Here is a 12,069-nt window from a genome sequence, read left to right on the forward strand (position 1 = left end):
TAGGGTAAAGGCAAAGACTCAATGTCTTGCTTAGGTTTCTCTCATCTCTCTGCTCCCAAAGTTTCAACACTGCCATTAACAATCATCATCTGAACTGCAAAGGTGAGAGTGACAGACGACCCTTAGAGATGAATGCAATCATATCAGAAAAATAAAACTGAACTTGAATATTCATTCTCAGGTGCATTCAAAATGTGGTATTGGTGTAAAGTGGTTTCACTTTGCACTGATAATGCAGTTGAAGTGTAACTGCAGTTTGAACCCAGAGTCAGGCTCCTTTCACACTTCATAGCAAAGCCTGAAAGAATGCATTCATGTCTTAGCACCTAATTTACTCTCCACAATTTCAGAATTGGTGCCAAGGCCAAAATCACTTCACACTGCCACTAACCTTGAAGTGTCAAAGCATTGTACCATTCAGTCCAATACTGGATAAATTTTAGAAAGATGGTTTGAAACAACCTCAACAGAAAAGCAATTCCAAAGCTCTTCAGAAATAAAAGGATGATGTGAATGATCATAAAACCATTTTCAATTGTCTGAAGTTCCCACAATTCAATTGCTGTGTAGTAAAGAGACACCATCCTCTTGCCACATTGCGATCAAAGGACAAATATTTAAAAAATAAGTCTTGGCATGCAAGTACTTTTCCTCTCCACTCCTTCGTATTCTTAAATCTGCATGATGATGTTATTACATTTTAAAAATATCTACAATCTTCAAAATACAGTGTCATTTTCCAAAAGTGTTCGTCAAATGGGTCTTGTTGGGATGGTTGAGAGTCACACCAAAATACCGCTGGGCTATAAAAACATCATCGAGCCTAAATTATACACAATTGTTCTGGCCATTTCCTTCATTGGCAAGCAAGATAAATCCCTTCCTTGCATTCCCAAACACAATCAATTTCTTAATTTGCTTTGATTTCCTGGATTTTTCTTGCTCAACTTCGATGTCTCACTTCTACTCCTGGCTTTCAAGAAACAGCTACAGCTGAAGGCATATAAAATGCTCCATATCCCTGCTGCAGCTCCTTAACTATGTAATAGTGCCATCCCTGAACCATTTCCTGTGTTCACATCACTCATGTTACTGATCAACTGGTTAACAAGTTACTTGGGCTTGAAAGCACTTAGTAAAGCACTTATACAAAGCAATGTTTTCGTTCTAAGATACTTGAAAGAATGCTGCAGGATATCTCAATAATTTTAAACATTTTTATACACAACTACATAATGTTCTGGTATTCCCTCAGAAAGTAATGTAAAGAACTAGAACTTGCATTTATATAGGGCCTTTCCTGACTTCATGGCATCCCAAAGTGTGTAACAGCCAGTGAAGTGCTTTTGACGTATAGTCACTGTTGTAATCAAGGAAACAAAGCAGCCAATTTGTGCACAAAAGCTCGCACGAACAGCAGTGAAATAAATGTTTTTTTCCCCCAATTGATGCTATAGCATCAGGAAGTACTCCCTTGCCCTTCTTCGAATACTGCTGTAGGATCTTTTACATCAACCTGAGTGAACAAACTGAACCTCCATTTAACGTCTCATCTGAAAGACGAGATATTAATAGGCCACCGACCTAATTAACTGCAAATCTGGAGGGAATTCTAACAGTAAATTTGAAAGCAGCATTAATGACTTTGATTAGAACAAAAAAGTTCATTTTGCAATAAATTAATAGTTAAGCGTAGTCACCAGTGCACTGCAAAGTTTTACCTGTCTCTACAACTATTTTGTCTTTGATTGAGAGCAGTAACAGGAATACTTTGTGTTTCCTCAACTATTATTGTATCTCTGATACATTAACATGGAAAGATTCCAGATCTGTCTGGAGGGAGATTATTTTCTTCCCCATTTACATGCACTGCTGTTGCTGGACACCAATAATCCAAAGGAGTATTTGCATCACACCAGATTTTATTCCTTGATCTCATCTCTGTGGTGTAGAAGAATCAAAATATTAATAGTTGGGTAGTTTCATACAACAGTATTTTCAGGTTCGAGAGAGACTTAAGTTGCTGAGACTATATTCCAGGCTGGAAATGTAACACAGCATGAAATCACTCCTCATATCAAAGCTGATCAATCAGCACTGACGGCACCTTAAAAGGAGACAGGGACACTTTGGATTATTATTTTTGTTGCAGAGGGAATAGAAAATACATCCTATTGTTCATTTTGATTTCTGAAACAGCAGACTTTGCTTTGAGCATTTATTTCAACGTGCTGCTTTATTGCTGATGCAGAGCACAGCAATTAATGTTGTAAAGCCTGACAGTTCCAGAGATACTTTTCCATGGCCCACATGTTCATCTGGATTTTTTTTTAAACTGTTGCTTCTGGATAAAAATGACTTTCAAGCAGAAGTGACATTTTATCAAAGGCTGATGGCAGTGCCAGTGCTGAACTGTTCCAATTTAAATCTCACCCCTGAGAAGATCAGAAAGGCTCAAGATCAGCCTACGCCCGTTGGCATGTACTGCACTGTGTAGCATAACCTGAAGCAGTTTTTCTGATATGTAAGGACACAATTGAGCAAAAAGGAAAATTGCAGACAGTGGTCATTAATTCTTAACTGAAAAAAGACTTGCATTTATATGGTGCCATTCATGACCTCAGGATGGCCCAAAGTGCTTTGCAGCCAAGGAAGCATTTTTGAAGTGTCATGACTGTTGTAGGAAATGTGGCAACCAATTTATGCACGTTTTAGTGATATTGATTGAGGGATAAATATTGCCAAGGACTCCTCTTCCCCTCTTCGAAGTAGTGCCATGAGATCTTTTACATCTACTCATGAGGGCAGACAGAGTTCAACCTCTCATCTGAAAGTTGTCACCTCAGACATTACAGCACTCTCTCAGCACTTCACTGGAGCGTCAGCCGAGATATTGTGTTCAAGTCTCTGGAATGGGACTTGAATCTGGAATTAAAAGCTAGTCTAATGGTGACCATAAAACCATTGTCAATTGTTGTAAAAACCCATCTGGTTCACTAACGTCCTTTAGGGAAGGAAATTTTCTGACCTTACCTGGTCTGGTCTACACCAGACCCACAGCAATGTGGTTGACTCTTAAAAAATACCCTCTGAAATGGCCGAGCAAGTCACTCAGTTCAAGGGCAATTAGGGTTGGGCAATAAATGCTGGCCTAGCCTGCGACGCCCACATCCCACAAACGAAGAAAAAAAACCATAACCTTCTGACTCAGCGGCAAGAGCCATAGTTAACTTCCAATGAATAACTGATGTCACAAAAACAAATGCAGTACGAAAAATAGTTTTTCTAAAACGAATTCATTATTAAGGTCTGCTAGATTCTTTCATAAATGAATTAGCACAGAGCACAAGCTTACATCAATGCACAGATCAAGAACTATAAATGCAAAAGCTGACGAATTACTTGGCCAGAGAAAACTGACTAGATATTCTGATACTTTCTCATCTCTGAGCACTTAAGGCAAACATTTTTTTCGAAAGTGTAATCAAGTGGGTTGTCTGGGGAGTGGATTTTGCATAGTGACCTAACATCTTTGCAGCTCGATTTGAAATCCAGCACAAAATGACAAGGTGAGAAGTCTCTCAATCTCCCTCCGTGCCAACCATAATAATCCAATCTGAAACAATTTTGGCCAATGTCAATCCAGTCCCTCGTGGAAACTGCCAGTATCTCACACAGTGAGAACATAAAAAGAGAGTCTACAGTGGGGTGGGAAATGTGCATGCCCTTGGTGATGGGGCATGTGGTGCTCTTGAGAGGCTAAGATTAAAGTAGCATATTAAGTCAGTGCAAAGAGGCCTTAACATCTCTCAAAGATATCATGTGGTGTCAATGATATAACCCACCAGAGATCACACAATGCTAATACTCTAAAACATTCCTCTCAATCGTGAACAAAAAAAGTTAAACAAGAATATAAATGTAGCTGATCTATATTGAAACAGTTACTCAATGAAGTGTAACTTACTGTCTGTGAATAAATGCTCGCAGATCATCCTAAAGATAATACGCAGAGAGGTCTATTTGAGGCTTGTACAATTCAATAGGCAGAGCAGCCATGTATCAAAGAAGGGCTTTACCTTGTTTGAAAAGCAATAAATCTAGTAATTTGCCCAAGAGGTACAATGCTCTAAGTTTTCTGTGCGGACTATCTCTATTTAGAAGTCTATTATTGCTGCACAACTGGCAACGTTCCAGAAGGGAAACCATCTCAATGGTGAAACAGTTTACCAGAAAATTTAAAATAAGAGTTCTCACTCGGGCACACTGTTCAGACTAATTACTTGCAAGATACTGTCTGATGATCTGGGGCAATATTCTGACCAAAAAACAGTTTTTAAACTGTTTTCCACATTGTCACTTTTTGTTGATTTTAATTTCTTACAGCAATATCTCGGAATTCAAAAATGGCACCTACCATCACAAGCAAAACATTCACCATGGCTAAGAAATAAATTATATTTCACCTTGGAGAATAGTGTATGTTTTTACTCCTAACTCACTGTCTTGGACAGATTCTAGGGTGAAGAAATCCAAGCTTACCTTAACACAGTCACAAGCAAAACCGCATTGGAGCTTTTCTATCAAGGCTGGCTGTCGTCTCCCTAAGGGAAGGAAAAGAAACTTTGAGACTCTGTCCCATTTGCACAAAAATATCAACTGTTCCCACTCTTGTGGGAAAGCAGCAACATTGGTCTTTCATCAATCAAAGAACCTGAGTATGATGTCATGCTAGGCTCCCACCTGCCAAGAACGGGGCACATTAATTTTGTCATGAACATTGATTTTAAACGGTTACTGGAGTGGGGGGAGGACTTGTTAAACAGATCAGCCGTGGCTGGAAAAGACGTTTGCATATTAGCAAACGGTGTTCGGAAGGACAAAGCAGCCATTCCCTGACATTCAACCCACAATGGACTTTTGATCACCAGACATTGAAGGTGGGGGAGCTCACATTCCAGGTTGACTGCTAAGATGGCCAAATATACAAACGGACATGGTCAAACCAGCTAGTCACATGACTGACCTGCTGGGCAATCACAGTTTTTTGAATTTGTCCAAACAGTTTGGGCAGAGTGTCTGTTTGCTCCTGGACTGAGAAGATCTCTCTCCTGTCTGCTCCCATCTCTTTCTCACAAGCCTCTGAATCCACTGAAGACACACGAACCCCCAAGAGAGAAAAGTCTCCTACAGCGAACAAGGTTTAAGAAGAATATTGGGCCCCAACGAAAAGCAAGATCTGTCTGCAATCAAGGACTCTACAGTGAGCTCGGAGAGCCGTAACAACAACTCTTCAGTTATTGTCTCAAACCTTTCGACTTTATTTTTCTTCTGCTCTTTTCTGCCTCGATTTAGAGTCATAGAGAGATCCAGCACCGAAACAGGCTCTTCGGCCCAACGAGTCAGCGCCGGCCAGCAACCACCCATTTATACTAACCCTACATTAATCCCATTTTTCCCTCTCACATCCCCACCTTCCCTCAATTCTCCTACCACCTACCTACACTAGGGGCAATTTACAATGGTCAATTTACCTATCAACCCACAAGTCTTTGGCATGTGGGAGGAAACCGGAGCACCCGGAGGAAACCCACGCGGTCACAGGGAGAACTTGCAAACTCTGCACAGGCAGTACCCAGAACCGAACTCGGGTCGCTGGAGCTGTGAGGCTGCGGTGCTAACCACTGCGCCACTTATTTGCACGTGTGTATCGCGTATGCATGCTCGTGTGGGGCGCAGCGTGTATCCATAGGCGTTAACTGAATTAGAGTTTAAGTTTAATAAATTTCAACTTTTCTTCTTTAAACCTAAGAAAGCCTGTTTGTGCTGGTTTCTTTGCCTTATAATTGGAAAGTAGTGAACAAAGATTCACCAAAGCCGGAGCTAAAAGAAAAATTGTGTTTAAAAACAAAACCCTGTTACAGTAAGACCAGGTGAAGGCTGAAAGGGAACCCTAGACCTCTTTCTCACCTGGTCGTAACAGAGATTTTGGGACTAGCGTCTGTAATTTTACCCACAGACAAACGAGAGAAATTGGAAGTGGGAAGCCAAATTGTTCTCAATCAAGAAAAAAAAAAGATTTCAATACAGGTTTTTTTTATTCATTCATGGGATGTGGGCTTCCCATCCTTAATTGCCCTTGAGAAGGTGGTGGTGAGCTGCCTTCTTGAACTGCTGCAGTCCAGGTGGGGTAGATACACCCACAATGCTGTTAGGAACTGAGTTCCAGGATTTTGATCCAACGATAGTGAAGTAATGGTGATATAGTTCCAAGTCAGGATGGTGTGTGGCTTGGAGGGGAACTTGCAGGTGGTGATGTTCCCATGCATTTGCTGCCCTTGTCCTTCTAGTTGGTAGAGGTCGCGGGTTTGGAAGATGCTGTCTAAGGAGCCTTGGTGCGTTGCTGCAGTGCATCTTGCAGATGGTACACACTGCTGCCACTGTGCGTCGGTAGTGGAAAGAGTGAATGTTTGAGGATGGGGTGTCAATCAAGCGGGCTGATTTGTCCTGGATGGTGTCGAGCTTCTTGAGTGTTGTTGGAGCTGCACCCATCCAGGCAAGTGGAGAGTATTCCATCACACTCCTGACTTGTGCTTTGTAGATGGTGGACAGGCTTTGGGGAGTCAGGAGATGAGTTAGTCCCCGCAGGATTCCTAGCCTCTGACCTGCTCTTGTAGCCATGGTAATTTATATGGCTACTCCAGTTCAGTTTCTGGTCAATGGTAGCCCCTAGGATGTTGATAGTGGGGGATTCAGCGATGGTAATGCCATTGAATGTCAAGGGGAGATGGATAGATTCTCTCTTGTTGGAGAACATCATTGCCTAGCACTTGTGTGGTGCGAATGTTACTTGCCACTTATCAGCCCAAGCCTGGATATTATCTTGTGGTTGTGTGTGCTTGAGTCTGCAACTGAAGCTAGTAGCTCTCCAAGCCAGGCTGCTGTAATTTGGGATAAGTTAAAAGCACTGTCTATGGAGGAGTTGAGGAAAATGGCTGCGCAGTGTGGGATCACTGTACGTGGCAAGGCTAGGAAGTCTGAACTCCTAAGGCTAGTGGCCAACCACTTTTCCCTTGAATCTGAAGAAGCAGAAACAGGGTTATAAGCAGACCCAGACAGGGTATTGTTAGCAAAGATACAATTGGAACAGAGGAAACTTGAATTAGAAGAAAGAAAAAGAGAGAGACAGGAGAGAGAGAAAGAAAGAGCCTTCCAGAAGGAACATGAAGAAAATGAAAGACAGGAGAGGGAGAGAGAAGGAATATTCTGGAAGAAAGAGTGCTGAAGCGGCTTGAGTTAACTAAGGGGTGACAGTGTAACCCCAGTAAAAGCATGGCCAATATGGAGGAGTGTAATTCAGGGCTGGGTAAAAAAATTGTTAAAATTAGCTCAATTAATTCCAAAATTCAATGAGGAAGATGGGGAGGGATTTTTGTGTCCTTTGAGAAATGGCAAGGCAGCTAAAATGGCCAGCTGAGACCTGGCCTCTTTGGTGTTGCCATCTCAGGAAGAACCCACCTAACTTCACCTGCATCTCAGACATTCCAATGGCAGTGGGGCCTCACCAGCCTTGCAGCAGTGTTAACAGAAACAAGACAGCTGTTAGTAGCAAAATGTGGAAATATATTATTACCACATCATTGTTTTCTGTTGCAGAACATTTCAAGGTCATATTTCAGTAAATGTGCTATTTCACAGTTTAGAATGATATCCCTTTCTCCTCCGTGGCCTTGCCTTATCTTGTGATAAATTAGCTGTTGGCCAGTTTTCATGTTTTCAGGAATAGTTCTCTAGATTTGACAGTTATTTTCTCCCCTTTCCTGAAAGTGGTAAATTATACTGAGGCATAATCCCATAGACAGACAAGCATACATTCTCCATCTGTTGGTCTAGGGACGTTATACAACCAACCCAAATAAATCCTGTCCTCATCTGACATTCCCAAATACACCCCTGTACTTCTGGCAGGGCCCAAAGGCTGATCTCCAACTCCCCAGCCCAAGGAACGCAATACCAATTGTAGCCCCTGAACAACAGCAACAACTGAGATCGCCCAACTCAGCACAGAGGGAACAAATGAGAGAGCTTCCTGATCTGAATGCCTCAGTACTACAAGGGCAAGTACTTTTACTCACCAAGATATTATCATTAATTCTGACAAACTGGGAAAATTAAACTACTGCTTGTGTAGAAAGATTATTGATGAATCATAAAAATTATTAGTTGAACTAAATTAATAAAGGCGACTGCTGACAAGGCCTCACATGCACTTTTGTTCTAGAACTTCCTGACATCCTCATGATTCATTTTTTGTTTAACCTGAAACAACTGGTTTCAAGTAAATGAGTTAGAACTTAAGATTTTGCAAAATTTGGTCGTTCCAAACTTCATATAAATATTGCCAGTAGCCTTATGGAGTCTTACTTTCTGCCACCAGAAATCAGAAAGTAACACTACACACCAACACCAGTTCTGCCTCTTTGTTTCTCCCAGAGTAAGCCCAGGTTACTGTTTTCTCCTTTCTTACAGGTTTGACTATCGCACTGTCACAGTTATCATTAGTAATCACACATGCAAACTGTGCTTGGTTGCAATCTTTCTTTTTAAAATAACTTCATGACAATGACTTAGAAGTTAACCTACTATAATGATTAACATTTTTTTAAGTCAGCTGCTTGCACAGACTAAAACCCATCAATGTACTCATCTCCAGATAAAACTGCAGAAAAATCCACATTAATAGACTTTGGTTGGTGCTTTGCAAACTCTATCACAGTAGCCAAGCAAACTTGTGCGTGGGTGAACAAAACAAAAACAGGATTTAACACAGTCCCAAATATATGTAGGAGAACCACTGCTGTTGAAGTAAAAACTTGCTGCTTACCAGCACTGGGCATTGGCAAGCTTTCTGCTCATTGTCCAGTGAGGACTGCCCTACCCATTTGAATACTGGTTTCCAATTTTACTAGCAATAGAGTGAAAAGGATCCTAACCTCCAGTAACAGGCCTAACTCTACAGATCCCATAAACAAGCCAGGCTGACTGCTTAATCTACTACATGTAGGAAGTTAAAATTGGAAACACATGTAGTCTATAATTGGCATTGAAATAACAATGGGCAAAGTTGAAAACCTAAGAGTCTGAGAAGACTTGATGCTCAATATGACCAACCAATGCAGAGTAAATAGATAAATGAAGCCAATAGAATTTGCAACTAAATAGGCAAAACAGGAGAAGACAGGTTGGAATAAAGCATGGCCAAACTTTACAGTGCTCTGGTTGAAACCACACCTTGAGGATCATGTTAATTTCTAGTCACCAAGCCACAAGGATGTATTCAAGCCCAGGTGATAGTGCCGAAAACACTCGCAAAGCTGATCCTTGTTCCTAACAATTTATGAGGAAAGACTGAAGAAATTTTAACATTTTCATACTGAAAATCAGGTGCCTGAAAAGTGATTTTATTGAGGTGTCTGAAATAGTAAACAGTATAGAAAAGGCTTTCGTGCAGAGAGATCGACCATTGACATGCTGTTCTCCCTTCGTCAGATACAGGAGAAATGCCGTGAACAACAGATGCCCCTCTACATTGCTTTCATTGATCTCACCAAAGCCTTTGACCTCATCAGCAGACGTGGTCTCTTCAGACTACTAGAAAAGATTGGATGTCCACCAAAGCTACTAAGTATCATCACCTCATTCCATGACAATATGAAAGGCACAATTCAACATGGTGGCTCCTCATCAGAGCCCTTTCCTATCCTGAGTGGTGTGAAACAGGGCTGTGTTCTCGCACCCACACTTTTTGGGATTTTCTTCTCCCTGCTGCTTTCACATGCGTTCAAATCCTCTGAAGAAGGAATTTTCCTTCACACAAGATCAGGGGGCAGGTTGTTCAACCTTGCCCGTCTAAGAGCGAAGTCCAACGTACGGAAAGTCCTCATCAGGGAACACCTCTTTGCTGACGATGCTGCTTTAACATCTCACACTGAAGAGTGCCTGCAGAGTCTCATCGACAGGTTTGCGGCTGCCTGCAATGAATTTGGCCTAACCATCAGCCTCAAGAAAACGAACATCATGGGGCAGGACGTCAGAAATGCTCCATCCATCAATATTGGCGACCACGCTCTGGAAGTGGTTCAAGAGTTCACCTACCTAGGCTCAACTATCACCAGTAACCTGTCTCTAGATGCAGAAATCAACAAGCGCATGGGTAAGGCTTCCACTGCTATGTCCAGACTGGCCAAGAGAGTGTGGGAAAATGGCGCACTGACACGGAACACAAAAGTCCGAGCGTATCAGGCCTGTGTCCTCAATACCTTGCTCTATGGCAGCGAGGCCTGGACAACGTATGCCAGCCAAGAGCGACGTCTCAATTCATTCCATCTTCGCTGCCTCCGGAGAATACTTGGCATCAGGTGGCAGGACTATATCTCCAACACAGAAGTCCTTGAAGCGGCCAACACCCCCAGCTTATACACACTACTGAGTCAGCGGCGCTTGAGATGGCTTGGTCATGTGAGCCGCATGGAAGATGGCAGGATCCCCAAAGACACATTGTACAGCGAGCTCGCCACTGGTATCAGACCCACCGGCCGTCCATGTCTCCGCTATAAAGACGTCTGCAAACGCGACATGAAATCGTGTGACATTGATCACAAGTCGTGGGAGTCAGTTGCCAGCATTCGCCAGAGCTGGCGGGCAGCCATAAAGACAGGGCTAAATTGTGGCGAGTCGAAGAGACTTAGTAGTTGGCAGGAAAAAAGACAGAGGCGCAAGGGGAGAGCCAACTGTGCAACAGCCCCGACAAACAAATTTCTCTGCAGCACCTATGGAAGAGCCTGTCACTCCAGAATTGGCCTTTATAGCCACACCAGGCGCTGCTTCACAAACCACTGACCACCTCCAGGCGCGTATCCATTGTCTCTTGAGATAAGGAGGCCCAAAAGAAAGAAGAATAGAAAAGATAAATCCAGGACATTCCTTCTATTTACATTACAAGAGAAGGACGAGGGCGCAGGTTTGAACTATTTAAAAGTAATTTTAGGACTTTTATCGGGAACTACTACTTTGCATAAAGTGAACACATGGGATGGACTCCTGGATGAAGGAGATGACAAAAACCCTGGAATAATTTAAGAACCAATTGGATGCTGCATTGGGAGGAGGTGGAGGTGGCAAGGTAAATCCAGGTAAACTAAGATAGGCCAAATGGCCTTATTCATCCATAATAATTTTGTGATCAGATTATTGGGTCCACCACCAAGTTTCTCCAGCACTTATATCCTGTTTCCAGGCTGTCACCATGGAGCCAACTTAACCCCTGCTTATCTTTCCCACACCCATTATTGTAGCACCATCGTACACCAATATGTTGCACATAGATTGATCACTTAGCGAATTCTTGTCTACAGTTTTTCATATCCTATTTCAATAGATGGAAGTTCAGATCTTGTATTCTCACAGACAGGAAGCAAACAGTGAACAAATGATCACAGATAGCCCCAAGTCACATCAGCTGAAATAAAAACAGAAAGTGCTGGAAATACTCAGCAGGTCAGGCAGCATCTATCGAGAGAAAAGCAGAGTTAATGTTTTAGGTTTGTGACCTTTCATCAGAACACATGAGCTGCTTCAGGAAGTACAGGAGCTGTGGTTCAGTGGAAGCATCTCACGTCAGAGTCAGAGGTTGTGGCTCAAGTCTCACTCCAGAGTCTCAAGCACAAAATCTAGGCTGCTACTCTAGTGGAATACTGTGGGGGTGTTACCTTTCAGATGAAAAGTTAAACTGAGGTCTTAACTGCCCTCTCAGATGGACAAAAAAGAACCAATGCACTATTTCAAAGCACAGCAGGGCTGTGCTCCCTGGTGCAATATTTGTCCCTTAACCAACATCATCAAACAGATCATCTGGTCATTACCACATTGCTCTTTTTGGGAGCTTGCTGTCCATTTCCTATATTACGACAATGACTAGACTTCAAAAGTACTTCAGAGAAATGCAAGATTTTTCTTCTTTCTGAATTTTTTGCATGATCGCAATGGCTAATGCACAGCCACATTTATTCC

General features: G+C 42.2%; 1 protein-coding gene across 12 annotated transcripts in view; it reads right to left on the reverse strand.

Annotated features, from left to right (window-relative positions):
* The window catches only part of LOC137373900 (alpha-(1,6)-fucosyltransferase), a 904,043-nt gene that overhangs the window by 330,549 nt on the left and 561,425 nt on the right, over positions 1-12,069 (reverse strand). For 11 of the 12 annotated variants that reach the window (XM_068039463.1, XM_068039461.1, XM_068039460.1 and 8 more), the window contains one exon: positions 4,543-4,604. The exons of the other annotated variant lie outside the window; for it this stretch is intronic. The gene's annotated coding sequence lies outside the window, so the exon portion shown is untranslated. The remainder of the gene's footprint in view (positions 1-4,542; positions 4,605-12,069) is intronic. 12 annotated transcript variants of the gene reach the window in all.

This window comes from Heterodontus francisci, chromosome 9 (assembly GCF_036365525.1).
Source record: "Heterodontus francisci isolate sHetFra1 chromosome 9, sHetFra1.hap1, whole genome shotgun sequence".
NCBI lineage: Eukaryota > Metazoa > Chordata > Chondrichthyes > Heterodontiformes > Heterodontidae > Heterodontus > Heterodontus francisci.